At 38.9% G+C, this 24,904-nt stretch overlaps 1 protein-coding gene and 1 long non-coding RNA gene across 4 annotated transcripts in view; one reads left to right on the top strand and one right to left on the bottom strand.

Moving 5' to 3' along the window:
* slc26a5 (solute carrier family 26 member 5) overlaps positions 1–24,904 on the bottom strand; it is a 153,497-nt gene that overhangs the window by 79,743 nt on the left and 48,850 nt on the right. The window lies entirely within an intron of this gene.
* LOC120533905 lies at positions 154–16,952 on the top strand. The gene is made up of 3 exons (XR_005634648.1): positions 154–220; positions 3,841–3,881; positions 16,917–16,952. It is a non-coding gene; the product is annotated as an uncharacterized LOC120533905 (long non-coding RNA).

Here is a 24,904-nt window from a genome sequence, read left to right as displayed (position 1 = left end):
GTGACTTGTGGGTAATATAGTCCTTTTCGCTACCTGTTCGCTTGGTAGCCCTAAGATGGCTTTACACAACGCTTCTTTGAAATAACTACAAGTTCCAAGAGGCAATTGTCTAGTTATTTGGAGGGCCTGCCTGATTGCTTTACATACGGGTCACTACAAACAGTTTAGTCTTCACTCTTTTGTAGCACTCCTCATTTGAATGGTGCGTGGCAATGGACTGGTTAGTTTCGATAGTTTTACAGCCCTTGTTTTCTACACGAAAACTAATTCTGTTCTTTTAAAACGTTAGATAAAAAATATTGTAAAATTACTGAAAGCAATCCGAGATTTTATGTATCATTAATGGGATACAAGCGGTTTATTAAGATCGATGCACATGTACATGACCGTGCTAATGGGCTGTGTGGTTTCTAAACAAATGAATGTAATGTTTAAGAAACGATTTATCATTTTTACCGAACGGTCACCTTTCCGTAGTTCTGTACAAACCGTAACAAATGGATACGCTTGACAAAAATTGTTTTAGCCATGTGGATGTGGCATGTCAGCTCAGCGATTTAGCTTTGAGTGTTTGCCACTTGCCTGTTGAATTCGTGACAATTTATTGCGAGATAGCACGTAAGATGTCTTTAAAAAGAGTTTTTTTTTTACGTGTGCCATTTTGAGATAACTGTGCAACAACAAATTACGATTAAACAATTAAGTAATTTTTAAGAATATTAATTTTGGAAGCCTTAAATTTGTATGATAAAACAGTTGTGCATTAGGCTATTTTCCAGGATCATTTCTCCAATAGAGTGGCATACCAGCACAGTAGTTAGCCGTGCTGCTTCACTGATCTAGCTTGTGTGGATTTTTGTAAGTTTGAAGTTGGCATATTCTCTCCTTGTTTGCGTGAGTTTTCTTTCTGTTGTACTCGTTACTTTTGCACATCCCCAAAGGCATGCAGATCAGGCTAACTGGCAACTTTAAGCTGGTTTCCGTCATGGTGTTTCCATTAATAGGTTGAACTAGGCCTGTTTTCAGCCCAATGTGGCTGAGAGGCTCTGCTCAGTCCATGTCCTCTCTCCTCCATGATTAACTTCTGCTATTTGAGACCGTGGAGGGGGCTGGACATGTTGTTTCATTCTTATGTTTGATTTAACTTTTATATAGGGATGCCCCAATCAGGTTTTTTAAGGCTGATACTGAACACTGATTTCATATTACTTGATTGGACAATTTCAGTACCAATTCTGATTTTATCTCTTTATCCCTTTAAAAACCTTTTTACACAAATCTGCATAACAAGACAGACAGAAGTATTATGTTCTCTATTAGAGTGTATTTTTATAACTATAGACAAGTTCATTTTTTTAGACAACTGTTCAAATTCTGTAGGCTTATTGTTTAGTGACGATAAAATACTAAAATAAATAAAATTGCCTTAAATCAGATTAGAGATTAGATTATTACATACTTTAACTAATAAAATATATACATATATTTATCCATAATACATTTAGCATGAAAGAAAATGAAATGCTTCTCATAATTACAGATGTCATATTATTTATTTTTTTCTGTAATGTACCTATCTGAAACAAAGCTTAATTAAAAAAGATAATTTTCACCATTTCTCTAGCAAAAAAATAAAAAAATATTTTCACACAATTAATTGATATTGGAAATTAAATGCTGCTTAAATGTAAATATACATGCACTTTTAACTATGATATTGGAAATTAAATGCTGCTTAAATGTAAATATACATGCACTTTTAACTATTTTAAATCATTAAGTGCATTACAGCTTTTTGCTGTTTCTTCAGTGTATCAACAAGACATTCATAATTATTGAGGTATAATTATAAAATACGGATAACCATTTTAATTATGTAGTACTTGCTTCTTACCAAAACTTATGGTGTTTGACACACAGCAACAAATAATGAACAAAGTACAAATCTTTAAAAACAAAAGACAATTTCAAATTTATCTTTATCTTTTCTTTTTCCAATTAAAAGTGTAAGCTGCTGCATTTTAAATGCATTTTATACAAGTTCACTGTCCAAACTAATGTGTTGCCTGTTTTAATTTAAAGGACAAAATAAAAAGCCCTGAATTCATTAAAGTAGTTTTTCTTGCCATTTGCCTAGTTGCACAGGACTACTTCTCTGATTACTTTTTTTGCAGTTTATTACTCCACTTTAACATAAAGGCCAATATACCAATCACCTCTCATTCTCTGATAAAACAAGCTCCCACTTGCTGCTCTTTGTGTACACTGCAGGAAGTGTGCTGTAAAAGAAAAAAAAAGATGCAGTCTGGCTCAACTACCATAATATGTTGCATAAAGGAGCACTGCAACTAAATTACCATAAAGCTTAGAAAAGCAGGTGCTGAAAATATCTGCTTTTTTGTGCTGTGGCGACCCCTAACGGGAGCAGCCGAAAAAATAAGTGGTGCTTGGCCTCTTTACCAATCACCAATCAAGTCTTTTTTTAGTGAAAATCGGCCACTTTTGATCAGCAGCTAATTGATAAGAGCATCCCTAATTTTATATCCACTTAATAAAAAATTGATAACAAAAAAAGAAACAATTCTTTGAGTTCTTTAGTAATAAATAGAATAACATTTGATTACAAATTAAGACTTCAGGTTGTAAGTCTAATAATGCTACATCAGGTTCTGTCACACTGTTCTTGCCACCTTGGTTAGTGTTGCTGCCTCATAGATTCAGATTCTGTGTTCACATCTTGTGTGAGGTCCCTATCTCTGTAGTTTTTCCTCACATACCCCAAAGTTCTGTGGTTTAGGTTATCAATGATTCTAAAAAATAGCAGCTTTACTGAGCTAAACAGCATTGGATCATGGTGCTGGCAAGTGGTAACATGTTGATTAGCACATGGAAATAAACAAAATGAGAAGATTAGAATAAAAAAAACCCGCAGGAGGTGACACTTTTAGCGATATAACTTTGGTAACATCATCTGTCAGAGTAAGTCATAAGCTTTCATCATCAACATCAAGTCTCATTACTTTAGTATAAAATTCTACTATAAAGTGTCCCTGGTTTGTCTGTAGTTATCAGAAATGTGATACTTGTTTAAACTGTAACTACATCAATCATCAGACTTGGCTATTATTAAAACATTCCCTTTCTCTCTTTCTTCTTTATATTTTAAACAAATAACACATACCTCATAAGATTTTAGAGTGGATTAGAGTTAATATCATCAGCTGTGGTAAATTCGATGTCACACCATTTTATTCCGCCACATTCATTAAAAAGAATTCAGCTCAACTCTAGGTCAGTTAGACAATAGGCCCTTTCCCCATATCTGGCCTTTCTTCTTTAATCATTTGCTAAATGGCCTTATATAGCTGTAATTTATGTTACCTTGTTTTTCAGCATTAAAGGCATTCAAATATAATATTCTTTAATTATTTGTGTTTTATACAGTGTATGTACTGTATCTTTGCTTGTATCTTTGCTGCATAGTGTTTTGCATTTTGCTGTTCTTTTTAAATTTTTAAATGCATGTGCTATGACTTAGCTTTTTAAGCATAAACATACTGAAATATAAATTATGTATGTGGACTGTTGTATATATTTTTACATTTATGTAAAGCTTATAACTGCCAACATAGCATAATAAAACAGCACATTCTTTTGACAGTCTTTTGTATTTTAGTTTAGAGAAGTCATAATCTTATAATGCCCATTTATGCTGAGAAAAGTCCAGCAAGACAAACTGAGATGTAAATGTAAAATTCTTGAGGCAATAAATCTCACTAGACATAACATACTGGTTGACAGTGAGGATGATTTAATATCACTTATTTATTGTATTTGCAGGTGAACATTTTCATTTACTGAAATGGCTGTGGAAGATTCAGGTATTTTTTCCACTTTTCTATTTTCTGAGTACAGGTTTTTAAGGAGTTAATGTCTAACATAACAGCAATGAACAAAAGACAGAAACCAGTGCTTCATGCAAGACCACACAGAAAAAAGTCATGCACACCCTGCCCATTTTAGATTTGTCAGTCAAACTGTAAGCAAGTGTTTGTACCACGGGTGGAACTGGAAAATACCCTTAGCCACTTGAGCCCGTAGAAAGCAAGTAGGGAGGACAAAAGCCAGAAATGGAAATGAGGTCCAAGTAACCTTTTTCCAGCTGCTATACAACAGTGCTCTTTTTTTGTTTCACATAAATTAAAGATTGTTTAGTGCAGCTTTATTTTTCATGGAACACTTTACCTATAGAGATCAGAATTATTCACATCATGTATTCAATGTTTTGTTCATTACAATATTTGTTTCGAACAAATTAAATAATAATAATAAAAGTTGTCATTTTGCTTGACTTCTTTATTTGAACACACAGAAAATGTGGCACATCTACGAAGTGTTTTTCATTAATATTGATTTTATTTTCATTGAAGTAAATCTTTTGTTCAGTTAACCAATGAGCTGTTTATTTTATATTGAACATGGATGGATGGATTTAAGATAAATTGCACAGAAATGCTGAGGCTTTTACTACAGCCTACAGATGTCCTTGCATGTTCTTAGAGTAGAAAACCATTAACTCCATGTGCACAGCAGACCATATACAGCAAGATAGTAGCAGGAGGTATAGTAGCATGTGTTTAAAAGCGATGCATAAACTGCAGATGTAAAAATGATTTGAAGCTTACTTTAAAATTTAATGTGTAATCTTTGAAAAATCCATCATGCTACTTGTTTTTAGCTAATAAAAAAACCTGGAAAATATAACAAAGATGGTTGAGCTCATTACTATATTGAACTCGGTCGATGAGTAACTTAAACTAATTGTTAAACCCTATCCTATCATTTTGGTAGGCAGGCTTCCTTTTAAACACAGCTTTATTTTGTCCTTCAAGCTTATCTTTTATTTACTGTGGTATGTCTATCACAGTTTTAGCTCAATACTCCCCTTCTTTACATCTTATCTTTTTTTACCTAGTGAAGTCTCCTTATCCTGTTTTGCATTACTTTCAGTGTGCAAATGATTATTTATTTTTCTTGCAGCTGTTCATTCTCAGTCTCGTTTTAATTAATACTATATATATATATATATATATATATACACACACACAGTGGAACCCCAGGTTACGAGTTTAATCCGTTCCAGAACCGAGCTCGTAACCCGAACGAATTTCCCCATTTAAAATAATGGAAATGAGATTAATCCGTTCCAGCCCTCCCAAAAAGTCCCCAAAATATCATAAATAATGGAAAAAAACATGTTTTTAAATAAGAAACAAACATCAAAATACTTTATTAGTAAATATAGTTAAATAAAAGATAAACCAACTTAAGAAAATGTAACCTTACTTTGGCGGCAGACGATTGCAGTTAACGGAGAGCAGCTGAGGAGGGAGGGAGGCGGCAGACGATTGCAGCTAACGGAGAGCGGCTGAGGAGGGAGGGAGGCGGCAGACGATTGCAGTTAACGGAGAGTGGCTGAGGAGGGAGGGAGGCGGCAGACGATTGCAGTTAACATAGAGCGGCTGAGGAAGGAGGGAGGCAGGACTAGAGGACTGGCTGCATTTTCGGCACCTTCACATTAAAAAAAACTAAAATTGCACTTTCTTAACTGTACGTACGTACATGAATTGTAAAAAAATAAACTTTCTTAACTTTAAACTTAGCCTAACACTTAACATTACGTACGCATTATGATTTTTTTTTACGCTAATCATCTGTTTTTGCCTTTTTGGCTGCACTTTCGGAACCTTCACTTATAGCAGTTTCAGTTTTAGTATAAAGATACCTATGCAACGACGTTTGCTTTTGCCTGTTTTTTAAAAGCTTACGGAAGTGAGCCAAGCAGGTGTCATCAAAATTTGCTGCAGAACGACCAGTTGCCACTTTTTGTGGATGTTTCTTTTAAATGAAACTTGTAACCTTCTCCCACATTCCCAGCACTTCTTTAATTTCACTTGTCAAAATTTCCTTTGTCTCGACCTCCTCCTCATTACCACTGATCTCTTGCAGAGCCTCCGTACGTTGCATGTCCTGCAGCTCAAGCAACTCCTGTGTTGAGAGTTTCTCCTCACGTTCCTCGACAAGCTCGTTGATATCACCCTCGTCAACCTGCAGACCCATCGACTTGCCGAGGGACACGATTTCATGCACTGGTTCTACGTCGGGCACGTTGGTCTCGGTCTTGATCGCGGTCTCAGTATCAAGAACAAATCCTTCAAAGTTGCTCGCTGCAACCGCATCAGGCCATAACTTCTTCCATGCAGAATTCAGTGTTCTTCTGGTCACTTCTTTCCACGCCAGGTCAATCATGCGTAGGCATTGCACGATGTTAAAATGTTCTTTCCAGAACTCTCAGAGTGTTAGCTCCGTATTTTCTGTCACATCGAAGCATCGTTTGAACAGATGCTTCGTGTAGAGCTTTTTGAAATTTGAAATGACCTGCTGATCCATCGGTTGCAGGATTGAAGTCGTGTTGGGTGGGAGGTAGAGGACTTTTAAGAATTGATATTCTTCCCGGATGTTGTCTTGGAGACTGGGCGGGTGGGCTGGAGCATTGTCGAGGACGAGTAATGCTTGCAGAGGCAGTTTGTTTTCTTGAAGATACTTCTTCACCGCAGGTCCAAAGCAGAGATTTACCCAGTCGATGAAGAACTGCCGCGTAACCCATGCCTTTGGATTGGCACGCCACATCACATGCAGTTTTTCTTTAAGAATCCTGTGAGTCTTAAAGGCTCGAGGATTCTCTGAATGATAGACTAGCAGTGGCTTCACTTTAAAGTCACCGCTAGCATTTGCACACAATGCAAGGGTGAGGCGGTCCTTCATCGGCTTATGTCCTGGCATCTTCTTCTCCTCTGCTGTGATGTACGTCCTACGGGGCATTTTCTTTCAAAAAAGCCCCGTCTCGTCGCAATTAAAAACTTGCTGGGGGATGTAACATTCTGCCTCGATGAGCTGCGCGAAACGTGTGATGAACTCGCCAGCTGCCTTCTGGTCTGCACTTGCTGCCTTGCCATGTCTTACGACAGAGTGAATGCCTGATCACTTCTTAAATCTGTCGAACCATCCATGACTAGCCTTGAATTCTGGTTCTACTACATCCGTAGATGTGGATGGTTCTTTCTGCTTCAGGTCAATGTAAATGATGCGAGCTTTCTCGCTTATGACTGTTTCAGTAAGCGTATCTCCTGCCAACTCTTTCTCTTTTATCCACAATAACAGTAGGTTTTCCATTTCATCGTGGATAGCCGACCTTTGCTGTGTAATTACGGTCATGCCTTTTGCTACTTTTACACTCTTTATGGTCTCCTTTTGCTTTACTATTGTGCATATCGTGGACGTACTGCGGTTGTAAATTTTGGCGAGTTCCATTCCACGCACAACTCTCTCATGCTTTTCTATAATTTCCTGCTTCAACTCGACTGACAGCATCCTTTTCTTCTTGCTGTTGTCCTTTCCACTTCCTACCTTCTTTGAAGACATGGTTAATGCCCAATATGTATGATATGGCTCTGGGTAGAAGGGGTAGAGGTTTCCGGGTAAGAAAGGCGAAGCGGAAACTAGCGGTGACGTATCGGAGCTCGGCTCGTAAAACGGGCATGCCTCGTAAACCGGGCAGAAATTTTGCTCGGATAGCGGATCGTAAACCGAATTACTCGTATACCGAGCTGCTTGTGAACCGGGGTTCCACTGTGTATATATATATATATATATATATATACAGTAATCCCTCCTCGATCGCGGGAGTTGCGTTCCAGACCCCCCCGCGATAGGTGAAAATCCGCGAAGTAGAAACCATTTGTTTGTATGGTTATTTTTTTATATTTTAAGCCCTTATAAACTCTCCCACCCTGTTAACATTACTAGAGCCCTCTAGACATGAAATAACACCCTTTAGTCAAACATTTAAACTGTGCTCCATTACAAGACAGAGATGACAGTTCTTTTTCACAATTAAAAGAATGCAAACATATCTTATCTTCAAAGGAGCGCCGTCAGGAGCAGAGAATGTCAGAGAGAGCGCTAGCTAAGAAAAGCAAACAATCAAAAAATCAATACGTGCTTTTAAGTATACAGAAGCACCGTGATAAAGCGGCATTTTGTAGAGGAGCGTCCGTGTCCTCTGTGCAAACAGCCCCTCTGCTCACACCCCCTCCGTCAGGCAGAGAGAGCTAGGAAGATAGAGAGAAGCAAACAAGCTCCGCGCGGGAAGCATATCTTATGTCATTGAGTAGTTTTAGTTAATATGTAATACATGCTCTGATTGGGTAGCTTCTAAGCCAACCGCCAATAGCGTCCCTTGTATGAAATCAACTGGGCAATCAAACTGAGGAAGCATGTAACTTAAATTAAAAGACCCATTGTCCGCAGAAAGCAGCAAACCAGCGAAAAATCCGTGATATATATTTAGATGTGCTTACATTTAAAATCCGCGATAGAGTGAAGCCGCGAAAGTCGAAGCGCGATATAGTGAGGGATTACTGTATATATATATACATACACACAGTATATATATGGAAGAGAAGGTCTGTGATATGGTTTGCATATTTGCAGCTGGAGATCCACAAAGGGAGAAAATGAATCACGTATCATAAAGTAGTTTTTATTCCTGAGTTTCAGCCCCTGCCAGGGGCATTTGTCAGAGGATAATGCTTAGACTTACAAGAATCATAGGCAATATATAGCAAAAATTGCGTGGTTGGCTAAGTCAGTGTGTTCAGTTGGAGGAGGGCGGTATTGGTTGTAAAGTTTTATTTATTATGAACATGTTCTTCTTAAGTTTGCATATGCTGGGCTTATGTCCAAATGTCTGTTGACGGCATTCTTGTTTGATAGCGATAGCCAAGATTCAACCAGCTCTCTGGCACTTTTAGTACTGACCTCAAGTCTTACAATTTGCGCTCGGTCCTCTTTAATGCTAAAAACAAGAAATCGAAAACAGAAACACAAAACGCAGTTTATAGCATTCCACGCAGTTCTTGCCCAGCGGTATACATAGGACAAACATCAAAAAGAATCGCAACACGTATACATGAACATCGCAACAACGTCAGAAGAACGGAATCACGATCACTGATCTAAATGCATACTAAATCAACAGGACATACATTTAACTGGGACAATGTAAATGTAAGATTTAAGGTCAGTACTAAAAGTGCCAGAGAGCTGGCTGAATCTTGTCTATCAAACGAGAGCACCATCAACAGACACTTGGACATAAACCCAGCATATGCAAACTTAAATAAAACTTTACAACCAATAGTGGTGATGTTGGTTTACAAGAGCAAACTTCCCGACATTTAGAGCACACAATAAACATTTGTGCAATTTCCAGGCCTTTCTTAATCCAAATAATTTAAAATATTTGCAAATGGGTCAGCATGAACATGGTTTCAAGATTGACATCTTGTTGTTTCTATCAGTTCGGAGTATTGGCTAAGATCAAGCCCTTTCTTTCTGTATATGATTTTCAAACACTAATTTATGCATTTGTCTCTCATCAGCTTAACCATTGCAACTCTTTATACAGTGGAGTTAATTAGTCATTCCTTGTTCGTCTTTAATTTGTCCAGAATGCTGCTACCAAGCTTCTAACAGCCCCCTCTACTACTTAACTGACCAGATCAATATCCCAGAAGTTTCACTGACTTGATGCTATTCTCTGATTAAAAAGTGTTCCTTTCATTTTTATGGGCAGTATATATATATATATATATATATATATATATATATATATATATATATATATATATATATATATATATATATATATACATATACTGTAGGTGCTTGTTGTACTTACGGAAGCTGTACAGGACTTAGGTCGACTTCTGTTATTTTTTTAAATATACTGTAAAAATAAAAGTAACTTTTTTTCTAATGAGAATTTGAATATCAGTTTTTTAAACCCATCATTATAGGGTAGTGGAATTCTCTCCCACCAATACTGGACACAAGACTGTAGAATAGTTTCGAAAATGTGTCCTTGCAGTTCTTCCTTAGATGAAAAGGAAGCATTTTAAAATTTGAATCTAGATCTGGTGCATGTTGACAGCAGTGCTGGATGAATGGAACATAAAAGACAAAGAAGCACACACTCACTTCTTTAAACAATTGCCTGCTTGCTCTGACAACTTTTTCCACTAAAGCAATATAACTAGCCACATGCTTAAAGAGAAGCAACATTTATTGCACTTGCCAACACACAAATTTAGGATTGATGTGGTTCCAATGATGGAACAGCACACTGGAAATGCTATAAAGGTTTTTGGAACAACAACCAGCCATCTCAGCAGCAGGGCTGCTCCTTGGGTGACTGGCATTCAGTGCTCTTGTCTGTAACACATCCGCCATAGGTGCCCAGTTTTTAATGTAGTGACATGAGACATGATGATGCCTTGCTTAAGAACTTCATAAAGCCTAGGTACTATAACTTCACTCATTTGATTTCTAGTTGGTATTGCAACTCTATAAGTTAAATAAAAAGTACTATATGTTGAGTGAGAAATGGAGCTAATCACATAATTCTGTAATTGAAAGTGCATTTAAGATGTGTAGTCAATGTCTGTAATTCAGTCAGTCCTTCCTTATACTGGTTGTAATTATTGTCAAATAAAGGTATTCTACCCATCCTGAACTGACTTTGTGAATTTGACTTTGACACTGCCAGTCTGTATAAATTGAGGTCTGTTGGTCAGGAAATCTAAAATCAAAGTGTAGACTCTGGCCTTAATTCTTGTATTGTTCACAAAGTCAAACATTTCAGAAATGGTTAAATGAAAAAAAAAAAAAACAGTAAATCATAAGGAAAAAGCATCACTTAATTCCATCCATTCATCCATTATCCAACCCGCTATATCCTATCTACAGAGTCACGGGGGTCTGCTGGAGCCAATCCCAGCCAACACAAGGCACAAGGCAGGAAACAAGCCCCAGGCAGGGAGCCAGCCTACCGCATGTCACTTAATTCTATGCTCCAAATTAAGCAATACCCTTAATAATAATCTTAATAACCTTCGACTTTGAATCTGCCGTCTGCTCTGTTAGCGCTTGTATATTACATATAATATACAGTCATATGAAAAAGTAGAGTAATTTACTCTACTTTCAACAAAAAAGATAACAGTGGTATGTCTTTCATTTCCTAGGAACATCTGAGTACTGGGGTGTTTTCCGAACAAATATTTTTAGTGAAGCAGTATTTAGTTGTATGAAATTAAATCAAATGTGAAAAACTGTCTGTGCAAAAATTTGGGTCCCCTTGTAATTCTGCTGATTTGAATGCATGTAACTGCTCAATACTGATTACTTGCAACACCAAATTGGTTGGATTAGCTCGTTAAGCCTTGAACTTCATAGACAGGAGTGTCCAATCATGAGAAAAGGTATTTAAGGTGGTCAATTGCAAATTGTGCTTCCCTTTGACTCTCCTCTGAAGAGTGACAGCATGGGATCCTCAAAGCAACTCTCAAAATATCTGAAAACAATGATTGTTCAGTCTCATGGTTTAGGGTAAGGCTACAAAAAACTATCTCAGAGATTTAAACTGTCAGTTTCAACTGTAAAGAATGTAATCAGGAAATAGAAGGCCACAAGCCTGTACAGTTGCTGTTAAACCCAGTTCTGGCAGGCCAAGAAAAATAAGGAGCCACATATGCACAGGATTGTGAGAATGGTTACAGACAACTCACAGATCACCTCCAAAGACCTGCAAGAACACCTTGCTGCAGATGCTGTATCTGTACATCGTTCTACAATTCACCGCAATTTGCACAAAGAACATCTGTATGGCAAGGTGATGAGAAAGATGCCCTTTCTACACTCACACCACAAACAGAGTCGCTTGTTGTATGCAAATGTTCATTTAGACAAGCAAGATTCTTTTTGGAACAAAGTGCTTTGGACTGATGAGACAAAAATTGACTTATTTGGTCATAACAAAAAGCACTTTGCATGGCGGAAGAACAACACCGCATTCCAAGAAAAACACCTGCTATCTACTGTCAAATTTGGTGGAGGTTCCATCATGCTGTGGGGCTGTGTGGCTAGTTCAGGGACCGGGGCCCTTATTAAAGTTGAGGTTCAGATGAATTCAACCCCAAATCAACAAATTTTTCAGGATAATGTTCAAGCATCAGTCACAAAGTTGAAGTTATGCAGGGGTTGGATATTCCAACAAGACAATGACCCAAAACACAGTTCGAAATCTACACAGGCATTCATGCAGAGGGAGAAGTACAATGTTCTGGAATGGCCGTCACAGTCCCCTGACTTGAATATCATCAGAAATCTATGGGATGATTTGAAGCAGGCTGTCCATGCTCAGCAGCCATCAAATTTAACTGAACTGGAGAGATTTTGTATAGAAGAATGGTCAAAAATACCTCCATCCAGAATTCAGATACTCATCAAAGGTTATAGGAGGCGTCTAGAGGCTGTTATATTTGCAAAAGGAGGTACAACTAAGTATTGATGCAATATCTCTGTTGGGGTGCCCAAATTTAATGCACCTGTCTAATTTTGTTATGATGCATATTGCATATTTTCTGTTAATCCAATAAACTTAATGTCACTGCTGAAATACTACTGTTTCCATAATGCATGTCATATACTGTATTAAAAGGAAGTTGCTACTTTGAAAGCTCAGCCAATGATAAACAAAAATCCAAAGAATTAAGAGGGGTTCCCAAACTTTCATATGACTGTATGTACTCTATATTACAGTGTATGTGCAGTTCTGAGTTAGCTAGACATGTCTCTATTCCTTTCTAACTTTCACTAACACATTCATGCAATGAGTTGCAACTATGACTGTTCTCCAGTTTCAGCTCAATCAAGACTATCTATACATTTGATTTAATCTCTTCTGTGGTTCCTTCATTATGTACTCTGTCCAATGACATGATCACAAATGACTTAACCTAAAATAAAAAGTACTCATTTCAAGGCTGTTAGATTACATTTTGTTTCTCTTAAGTATTGTTTTTTTGTTGTATAAATCAAAAACTGACAGGTATGAGTTCACCTTAAAATACAGATTATCACAGGAAAATGTATACACTTGACTTACACATTTATACCTGGAAGATAAATTGTATGAGATTAGATATGGACAAATCAAATCCGACACCTTGATAGATGTTTGCGGAACATTCATTTGACAATGCCCACTTTGTATGGATACCAAAGATAAATCTGAACACTACAACCTGTCATTTACTTAGCAAATGTAAATAAATGTAAATTAAATGACAGTTGAATTACATATTTTTATATTTTCTCTGAAAAAAGATAATGAATCAGTAGTCAAAGTGTGTTCAAATTCTTTTCCGATCCCTTGTATATTAGTTAAAAAATAGATTCAACTTTAATAATATAGTTAGTACTGATGCCTTGCAGAATATGGGCTGAAATCCCAGCAGTGTGACTGTTCTCCCTGTGTATCTGCATGTATTTGTGTTTTCTTTGGTTACTCTGTTTTTGTCATACTTCCTGGACATGTGCAGGTTGGTTATCTGGCAACTCTAAGCTGGCTCAGTGTGAAGAAGTGTTGTCTGAGATGGATAGAGATCCTGTCCTTCCTTGCATCTGAAGCGTTAGGGGTATGCTTCAGCCTCAACAAACCTGGATGGGAAAAGTAGATATGGATGATGGTTTAATATTTCATGAATATTAGGGCAAAACTATAGTCAAACAAAATGTTTATGTCCCATTATAAGAACCATTTTCTTAATAAAGAAAGCTTTTTTTCTTTCTCTTCCTGATACAAGCGATATGGTTTCCTCACTGTAAAGTATAAGCTATTATGCTTAAGAATATTGCACAATAATTTATTGTATTATTCAATGTAATATATCCTTCTCTTTTCTGTGCAGTCATTTAGACTGCCAGGCTGTTGTGATTTGCAGATAATTTGATGGGCTAAGGTTAAAACAACTGTGTCAAATGTAGGTAAGTCCTGTTCTGCAGGCTCCCAGTGTTATCTGCTTGTCATTCAGAAAGAGTAAATATTTTATTTTAGGTTAGGAAATCCTCATTAAAAATATTTACTAAAACCAGCCTAGGAAGACCACATTGATTTTTTTTAGAATGTGACTTTATCCAGGAAGCATGTTCCTCCATTAATTCATATATACTTTTTCTTATTAATATATAAACAATAATATTCTGAGTTATAGATATGCTTTCCCATTTATTAAGGATAGTTAAACAGTGTCAGGAATATCGATGATCTGATGTTATAATACTAAACTTTCAAGATTGTTTTGTGGTTTTACAATATTATTTTTAGTTTAAGAATATTATTAGCAGCAGACAGATTAGATTTAAAGCAACATGGTGGTTATGCTTAGCACTACTGCCTTAAAGCTAGTGTGCTTGGTTTAAATCCAAGCTGTCACTGGCAGTGAGGAAATTGTATTTTGTCCCCGTGTCTGCCGTTTTATTGTGTACACTGGTTTTCCCACCAGGATTACAAAAGATTTGTTGTTTAGGTTAATTAGCAAAACTAAAGTGTCCTTATATATGTGAGTATAGGTATGCAATAAAACAGACTCATGTCCTTTACAGGTCTACTTTTCTTGTGATGTTAAATTTTTAATTGTTGTGGATTAAATGAGTTTAAAAATGTATTGATGGATAGCCATCCATCCATTTTCCAAACTCACTTATCCTGAATAGTGTCACAAGAAAGTTGGACACTTTTCAACACCTGAGCGATTTACATAGTTCTGGACTAAGGTATACGAAAGTCTTTCTCAGCAGCACCAGGAAGGAGGACAGGAGCCATCTTTAAATGGCAATTGACAGTTTATCTCATGATACAAAAAAAATGTAGACATACATTTGCTCAAACAGATTTATTTTGGAATAGGTAACTAAAAACATATAGTACATTAAAAATGTTAACAAAAAATGTTTTTTGGCTATAAAAGACTTACTGAATGCTCGAAATGTATCTACTTCATTAAGCAAGGTTTTACTGTATATTAATTGTATTGTTCTTGTGATGAAGACCACTCACAGTTGAACAGTGCTCTCTTGTGGTGTGCATCCAGCATTGCTAAAACTTTAAACACTGACCTGGAACTGGGGACCAATGAAGGTCTTAAAAGGTATAAAAAATTGGTATATGGAAAATTAATGCACCAGATAATTTTGTGTAAGGGGTACTGTTACTTCCTTGTTTTATGTAAGACAGAATATTTTCAAAGTATTTCATGTTATCTTTTTTATCATGTTATCAGTGCTAAAAAGATATATATAGATAGATAGATAGATAGATAGATAGATAGATAGATAGATAGATAGATAGATAGATAGATAGATAGATAGATACTTTATTAATCCCAAGGGGAAATTCACAAATGTGATATATATTTAAATATATATATATATATATATATATACACTCACCTAAAGGATTATTAGAAACACCTGTTCAATTTCTCATTAATGCAATTATCTAATCAACCAATCACATGGCAGTTGCTTCAATGCATTTAGGGGTGTGGTCCTGGTCAAGACAATCTCCTGAACTCCAAACTGAATGTCCAAATGGGAAAGAAAGGTGATTTAAGCAATTTTGAGCGTGGCATGGTTGTTGGTACCAGACGGGCCGGTCTATTTCACAATCTGCTCAGTTACCGGGATTTTCATGCACAGCCATTTCTAGGGTTTACAAAGAATGGTGTGAAAAGGGAAAAACATCCTATATGCGGCAGTCCTGTGGGCGAAAATGCCTTGTTGATGCTAGAGGTCAGAGGAGAATGGGCCGACTGATTCAAGCTGATAGAAGAGCAACTTTGACTGAAATAACCACTCGTTACAACCGAGGTATGCAACAAAGCATTTGTGAAGCCACAACACGCACAACCTTGAGGCGGATGGGCTACAACAGCAGAAGACCCACTGGGTACCACTCATCTCCACTACAAATAGGAAAAAGAGGCTACAATTTGCACGAGCTCACCAAAATTGGACAGTTGAAGACTGGAAAAATGTTGCCTGGTCTGATGAGTCTCGATTTCTGTTGAGACATTCAAATGGTAGAGTCAGAATTTGGGGTAAACAGAATGAGAACATGGATCCATCATGCCTTGTTACCACTGTGCAGGCTGGTGGTGGTGGTGTAATGGTGTGGGGGATGTTTTCTTGGCACACTTTAGGCCACTTAGTGCCAATTGGGCATCGTTTAAATGACACGGGCTACCTGAGCATTGTTTCTGACCATGTCCATCCCTTCATGACCACCATGTACCCATCCTCTGATGGCTACTTCCAGCAGGATAATGCACCATGTCACAAAGCTTGAATCATTTCAAATTGGTTTCTTGAACATGACAATGAGTTCACTGTACTAAAATGGCCCCCACAGTCACCAGATCTCAACCCAATAGAGCATCTTTGGGATGTGATGGAACGGGAGCTTCGTGCCCTGGATGTGCATCCCACAAATCTCCATCAACTGCAAGATGCTATCCTATCAATATGGGCCAACATTTCTAAAGAATGCTTTCAGCACCTTGTTGAATCAATGCCACGTAGAATTAAGGCAGTTCTGAAGGCGAAAGGGGGTCAAACACTGTATTAGTATGGTGTTCCTAATAATCCTTTAGGTGAGTGTATATACATACGGTGGTCCAGATCTAATTATGCAATTTTCATTACACTATTTCATTATGATAGATGGCAGCACCTGCCCTGCATTCCAAAATGGTGGGGAGATGGTTGTCAGTCAAACATCGGGTGCTATGTGTTCGCCTTTTCATAATTGCATAATTAGATCTGGACCACCCTGTTATTCATTTTACACGTGCGATTAGGGAACAGCCTAAGGGTGCAATTCAGGGTGTGGAAACAAAGGAAAAAGGGTTGGTAAAGAGTACTCATACCTTCTCTCTCTCTCTGTCCCACAGAACCTCAAGTCAAGTCAAGTTGGGGAGTATGCACTGGTACAGTGCGTTGCTGCACCCACTACACATCGAAACAGCTCGGGATCCCGGTTGGCAACCCCCCAGGCAGACACGTGGTCCAGTCCTTCCCTCCGGAAATGACCCTCTATCTGACGCAGCCAGGTATTATGTGGGCAACCCCTTGGCCTGGTCCAGCCACTTGGGTCCCCAACAATAAGGATCTTATGAGCCAGATCACCCTCGGGGAAACGCGCCACATGACTGTAGTGCCGTAACTTGACGCTCCCTCACAATGCAGGTAATTTGCCTCATTCGGGACTCCATGAGCAACCGCTCATTCGATACAAAGTCAAACCAACGGTACCCAAGAATTTCCCGGAGAGACACAGTACCAAAGGAGTCCAGTCTTCGTCTCAGGTCACTGGATAGCATCCATGTCTCACGACCATATAGTAAGACAGGAAGCACCATGATTCTAAAGACTTGGACCTTCATCCTTTTGCATAGATATCAGGAGCGCCACTCACCCCTTTCCAGTGACTTCATGACCCCCCATGCTCTCCCAATCCGTCGAATGACTTCACTGGAAGAGTCACCAGAGACATGCATGTCACTGCCAAGGTAAGTAAACCTCTCAACAAGGTCAACACACTCTCTGCAAACAGAGACACTGCTTAAAGGCTTGGATCTTGGTTTTTGTCCAGGACACTCGCAAGCCCAAACACTCAGACTCCTCACTCAGTCTCTCGAGTGCCCCGATCAGAGCCTCCATTGACTCCGTGAAGATCACAGCATTGTCAGCAAAGACAAGATCCGTGAATCTTTCTTCACCAACAGATGCCCCACAGCCGCTGGACCCCATGACCTTGCCCAGAAGAAGACTAAATAATTTCCTTCATACAGATGTCCTAAACTACCGTCCCTCCTAGATGACCTCACCGTACTTCCTGCCGCTTTGATATAAAACTGCCATTCTTCCATTTACTGACTGTCTTTTGCTATTTTTCAGATATAAAACGTCCAGTATCAGTCCTTAATGATTACTCTCTGCCAGACAATATACAGGGCTAATCCCCAACTCTTTATTTTGTGTTTTATCTAATTTATTTTTATTTTGTTACAATATATATATATATATATATATATATATATATATATATATATATATATACTGCTCAAAAGAATTAAAGGAACACTTTTAATCAGAGTATAGCATAAAGTCAATGAAACTTATGGGATATTAATCTGGTCAGTTAAGTAGCAGAGGGGTTGTTAATCAGTTTCAGCTGCTGTGGTGTTAATGAAATTAACAACAGATGCACTAGAGGGGCAACAATGAGATGACCCCAAAACAGGAATGGTTTAACAGGTGGAGGCCACTGACATTTTTCCCTCCTCATCTTTTCTGACTGTTTCTTCACTAGTTTTGCATTTGGCTACAGTCAGTGTCACTACTGGTAGCACGAGGTGATACCTGGACCCTACAGAGGTTGCACAGGTAGTCCAACTTCTCCAGGATGGCACATCAATACGTGTCATTGCCAGAAGGTTTGCTGTGTCTCCTGCACAGTCTCAAGGGCATGGAGGAGATTCTAGGAGACAAGCAGTTACTCTAGGAGAGCTGGAGAGGGCCATAGAAGGTCCATAACCCATCAGCAGGACCAGTATCTGCTCCTTTGGGCAAGGAGGAACAGGATGAGCACTGCCAGAGCCCTACAAAATGACCTCCAGCAGGCCACTGGTGTGAATGTCTCTGACCAAACAATCAGAAACAGACTTCATGAGGGTTGCCTGAGGGCCCAAATGTCTACTGCGCCTGTGCTCACTGCACAGCACCGGGAGCTCAATTGGCATTTGCCATAGAATACCAGAATTGGCAGGTCCACCACTGGCGTCCTGTGCTTTTCACAGATGAGAGCAGGTTCACCCTGAGTATATGTGAAAGACGTGAAAGGGTCAGGAGAAGCCGTGGAGAATATTATGCTGCCTGTAACATCATTTAGCATGACTGGTTTGGTGGTGGGTCAGTGATGATCTTGGAGGCATATCCATGGAGCGACTCACAGACCTCTACAGGCTAGACAACGGCATCTTGACTGCCATTAGGTATCAGGATGAAATCCTTGGACCCATTGTCAGACCCTACGCTGGTGCAGTAGGTCCTGGTTTCCTCCTAATGCACGACAATGCCCGGCCTCATGTGGCAAGAGTATGCAGGCAGTACCTGGAGGATGAAGGAATTGAAACAATTGAATGGCCTTCACGATCCCCTGACTTAAACCCAATAGAACATCTGTGGGACATTATATTTCGGTCCATTAGGCGCTGCCAGGTTACTCCTCAGACTGTACAACAGCTCAGGGATGCCCTCATACAGATCTGGGAGGAAATGCCACAAGACACCATCCGTCGTCTCATTAGGAGCATGCCCGACGTTGTCAAGCATGCATACAAGCTCGTGGGGCCACACAAGATACTGAAAAGCATTTTGAGTAGCAGAAATTAAGTTTTTGAAAAATGGACTAGCCTGCCACATCTTCATTTCACTCTGATTTTAGGGTGTCTACACAATTGAGCCCTCTGTAGGCAGAAAACTTTTATTTCCATTAAAAGACTTGGCATCCTTTTGTTCCTAAGACATTGCCCTGTCGTTATTTGTATAGATATCCAACTTCATATTGAGATCTGATGTATCTAATGTGTTTCTTTAAAGTGTTCCTTTAATTTTTGTGAGCAGTGTATATATATATATAATGTATATACAGTGGGTACGGAAAGTATTCAGACCCCCTTCAATTTTTCACTCTGTTATATTGCAGCCATTTGCTAAAATCATTTAAATTAATTTTTCCCTCATTAATGTACACACAGCACCCCATATTGACAGACAAAAAAAGAATTTTTGAAATTGTTGCAGATTTATTAAAAAAGAAAAACTGAAATATCACATGGTCCTAAGTATTCAGACCCTTTGCTCAGTATTTAGTAGAAGCACCCTTTTGAGCTAATACAGCCATGAGTCTTCTTGGGAAAGATGCAACAAGTTTTTCACACCTGGATTTGGGGATCCTCTGCCATTCCTCCTTGCAGATCCTCTCCAGTTCTGTCAGGTTGGATGGTAAACGTTGGTGGACAGCCATTTTTAGGTCTCTCAGAGATGCTCAATTGTGTTTAAGTCAGGGCTCTGGCTGGGCCATTCAAGAACAGTCACAGAGTTGTTGTGAAGCCACTCCTTCGTTATTTTAGCTGTGTGCTTAGGGTCATTGTCTTGTTGGAAGGTAAACCTTCGGCCCAGTCTGAGGTCCTTAGCACTCTGGAGAAGGTTTTTGTCCAGGATATCCCTGTACTTGGCCACATTCATCTTTCCCTCGATTGCAACCAGTCGTCCTGTCCCTGCAGCTGAAAAACACCCCACAGCATGATGCTGCCACCGCCATGCTTCACTGTGGGGACTGTATTAGACAAGTGATGAACAGTGCCTGGTTGTCTCCACACATACCGCTTAGAATTAAGGCCAAAAGTTCTATCTTGGTCTCATCAGACCAGAGAATCTTATTTCTCACCATCTCAGAGTCCTTCAGGTGTCTTTTAGCAAACTCCATGCGGGCTGTCATGTGTCTTGCACTGAGGAGAGGCTTCCGACAGGCCACTCTGCCATAAAGCCTGACTGGTGGAGGGCTGCAGTGATGGTTGACTTTCTACAACTTTCTCCCATCTCCTGACTGCATCTCTGGAGCTCAGCCAAAGTGATCTTTGGGTTCTTCTTTACCTCTCTCACCAAGGCTCTTCTCCCCCGGTAGCTCAGCTTGGCCGGACGGCCAGCTCTAGGAAGGGTTCTGGTTGTCCCAAACGTCTTCCATTTAAGGATTATGGAGGCCACTGTGCTCTTGGGAACCTTAAGTGCAGCAGAAATTTTTTTGTAACCTTGGCCAGATCTGTGCCTTGCCACAATTCTGTCTCTGAGCTCTTCAGGCAGTTCCTTTGACCTCATGATTCTCATTTGCTCTGACATGCATTGTGAGCTGTAAGGTCTTATATAGACAGGTGTGTGGCTTTCCTAATCAAGTCCAATCAGTATAATCAAACACAGCTGGACTCAAATGAAGGTGATCTCAAGGATGATCAGAAGAAATGGAAAGCACCTGAGTTAAATATATGAGTGTCACAGCAAAGGGTCTGAATACTTAGGACCATGTGATATTTCAGTTTTTCTTTTTTAATAAATCTGCAACAATTTCAAAAATTCTTTTTTTTGTCTGTCAATATGGGGTGCTATTTGTAAAAAAATTAATTTAAATGATTTTAGAAAATGGCTGCAATATAACAAAGAGTGAAAAATTGAAGGGGGTCTGAATACTTTCTGTACCCACTGTATATAATATATTATGAATATTGAAATGTGTATTATTTTGTCAGATAGCCTTAGTAAAATGTGAACCCAATATAGATGCAGAGAAATAACTAATTATTTATGCAGTTTATGTGTCTTAAAAATAAAATTTTGAGAAACTGCATTATTTACTTATCTATTCTACCACTAATTAAGAATCTGTAATGCAGATGATCAGCATTATATATCTGAGGAGGCATTCCCTTCCAATGTTGGCTGTTACAGCTCCAGGGGATGATGTGCTGGCCTCGCAAAGCGTTATGAGGCACAGGGGAAAGAAGTTCTCCTGAACCAGCTGAATTATGAGTAAATAATTAGGTGATGAAGTACTGTATGAATGCAAATGCAGTAATTTCGCTGTGAATAATTCTTTGGTAAAATTTGCTGATCAACATTACTCTGGAATATTACTAAGAGTCATGAGTTAATGTTGTGGCTTTTCTGGAACAGTCACATTTCACTTTCAGAGTTTTTCAAATTTTTTTTAGTAGTTGCTTCCACTTTGTAACTATCTCTTCATGGATTATGATCCAAATTGTTTATAGTTGTTTTCATGTTGTCAGTCATGTAACACAGAACTCTCAATGATGTATTCTACACCTGCATAAGATCTGTAGTTGTCCTATTGTTGCATTAAATATTAACAAAAAAGTAGTTGCCAGAGTAGATAGGGAAAGAAACCCAACATAGTACAGGACCTTTTTGACTGAAAATATCTTTTGTTTTCTGACTTTGAATCTGGTTCTCACTTTCCCTTTGTTGCCTATCATTTCTCAGTATCAGCAGCTATTTCAAATAAAATCTCAGTTTAACACAAATTTTGCAAACATTCACAGTGTCCACAAATATAGGGACCAAATAAAATGTAGTATGATCCCCAGAACCTCATAAACCTGTACAGTACCACTTTCCACAAAATGTTACAGGACACATTGTCATAAAGTCTACAAAGCACTGTTAGACAAGATTGGCAATCTCTGATGACTAACCCTTGTGGAGGATGGCCGGCCATTTATCCCGGCCAATACCCCCAAGCCGCCAGGTGGACCCCTCCTTGCAGCATGGAGGTCCCTAGAAGACCAGCAGGGCATCATGGACAATGGAGTTTTTATGCACAGCCCTGCTGGATGCCATGGGGGCCACTAGGGGACGCTGCAGGGAGGACTAATGGGTATTTTCCCTACGCCCCGGAAGCACACGTGGACAAGAGGAATGATGTGCTTCTGGGGTGAAGAAAAGAACTTGTACCTGACCCGGAAGTGATTGAGAGTCACATGGACTGGGGATTAGGAACACTTCCGGGTCAGGAGATATAAAAGGACTGTGGGAGCTCCCAGACGGTGAGCTGAGCTGGGTGGAAGGGTGGCAACGCGTCTGGGAGCTGGAGGATTGGTTTATTGTTTATTATTAGTTATTTGTACGAGTATTGTGGAGGAGAGGGTGTTTTGTACACTGTGGCTGAAGAATAAAGTCAATTTGAGGACTTTTATCTGGTGTCTGGAGTCGTGGACAGGGGTTCAAGGGAGCGAGAGCGCCCCCTATCTACCACACCCTGAACCTAACAAACACACACACACAAATACCTACTCATGGGTTAAAATGGTAAATGACATGGGCTGTACAAAATCCATACTTCTATAAATCTGAACATTGGCTTTTTTAAAGGAGAGTGAGAAGTATGATCACTTGGTAATTTAAAAAATAGGGACCACAACCCCAGTCTGCCATTCCTAAGGCGTAATCCCCTCCTTTCGTGCACCATTTCAGTATTTCCAATTGGATCAGATCCATTCCTTCTTTTATGCTACTAAGGAGCTTTTTAATCACTTTAGTGACCTAAGCCATAGGCAAATGGACCCATGATCAATAAAGGTTTCTTCAAGGAGGGCATAGCCACTAGTGTTTAAAGTTACTCAGAGTGCTCTATCTGTATCTCAACAATATCCCTAGTTGTGGTCAATGTTTCTCCATCCTCATTGAAAATAGTCTGGGTAACAGCCTGCCTGTCTACCTTTCTTGAGTGATCATATGATTTGCTAAAACCTCTTCAAGGCTATCTTAAAGTCATTCTTCATAGCCTCACCATATTCCACTCACACACAGGCCTTTGCTTTACTCCACCAGAACAGCACTGATGTTGGACCTTCTAAGTATCCTCACAATCAAATGGGGCCACTCCTGAGGCAATTCCAGTGCTGGAGAGAAACGGAGAAGTTTGGTTCTAAATCCAGTGCTCTGCATAGAAGTGAGTCTAACCATACAGTATCTAGTCAGTATCGGAATGTCTGACACCTTATATTCCAAATCGTAACCTTAGATCTTCAAATGAGTGTCTGCTTAGAATTCCAAGAGCTAAACTTAAAAGAAGTGGTGAGGTAGCCTTCTGCTGTTATGCACCTAAAATCTGGAATAGCCTGCCAATAGGAATTCACCAGGCTAATACAGTTGAGCACTTTAAAAAACTGCTAAAACACATTACTTTAACATGGCTTTCTCATAACTTAATTTTAGTTTAATCCTGATGCTCTGTATATTCAATTTATTATCATAACTATTCATGGTGGCTCCAAAATCCATTCTAACCCCTACTCTCTCTTCTGTTTTTTATTTTCCCGGTTTTCTGTGGTGGCCACCTAATCAAAGCACCATATTGTTCCTACATTAATGGATTAAAAGCCAGAAGTCTATATGACCATCATCATCAAGTCCTTCCATGAGAACCCTAAATACAAAGAGGACTGATCATTTACGTTAGGCAGAATGCCCAGAGGGGGCTGGGTGGTCTCATGGCCTGGAACCCCTGCAGATTTTTTTTCTCCAGCCATCTGGAGTTTTTTTTGTTTGTTTTTTCTGTCCTCCCTGGCCATCGGACCTTACTCTTATTCTATGTTAATTAGTGTTGTCTTATTTTAATTCTTACTTTGTCTTTTTTCTCTTTTCTTCATCATGTAAAGCACTTTGAGCTACATTATTTTTATGAAAATGTGCTACATAAATAAATGTTGTTGTTGTAGTCAGTGTTTTTCAATTTCCTTTAAAAGATTCTGGTGTCTCCCTATCAAAGAAGTTACTTTCCACATCCAAGAAGTCAGTTTCCATTTATAAGGTCTAGTATGTCTTGACACCATTCCACTTTTGCCTTCCTAGGTAGTGAGCCCACATGGAAATGCCACACATAGTTATTGGGCCAAGTCCAGCCAGGCTATGTGGGATCACCCAGCCACTAACCACTTACCAGGAAACACAACTCTCAGGTCTGGCTTCAGTGGTATGAGTCCTGAATCCGATGTTCCTGGTTGGATCACACTGGTTACATTTCTTCTCATATTATTCAAATCTCCTAAACCTTTTCAGAAAGTGCTGTGTCAGGTCATTTTTGTGGTCTTCCATGCTTTCTTGATTGATATGATGGTATCCACTGCATGGTAGTCTTAAGATTTAGATGATCTGAAATATGTACAGTATGTCCAACCAAACAGACTCTGTGTTCAGCTATGTTGTACTGCAGTTTTTGTACTTTGCTTCTTTTCAGTATGCTATAGGTGACACAAATGATTGGTGGTACCCATTTAGCTTTTATGATAGGATTTTCCATGTTTCA

This window comes from Polypterus senegalus, chromosome 8 (genome assembly GCF_016835505.1).
Source record: "Polypterus senegalus isolate Bchr_013 chromosome 8, ASM1683550v1, whole genome shotgun sequence".
Classification (NCBI taxonomy): Eukaryota; Metazoa; Chordata; class Cladistia; order Polypteriformes; family Polypteridae; genus Polypterus; species Polypterus senegalus.
Note: the sequence above shows the minus strand (reverse complement) of the source record. Positions and strands in the feature narration are given on the sequence as shown.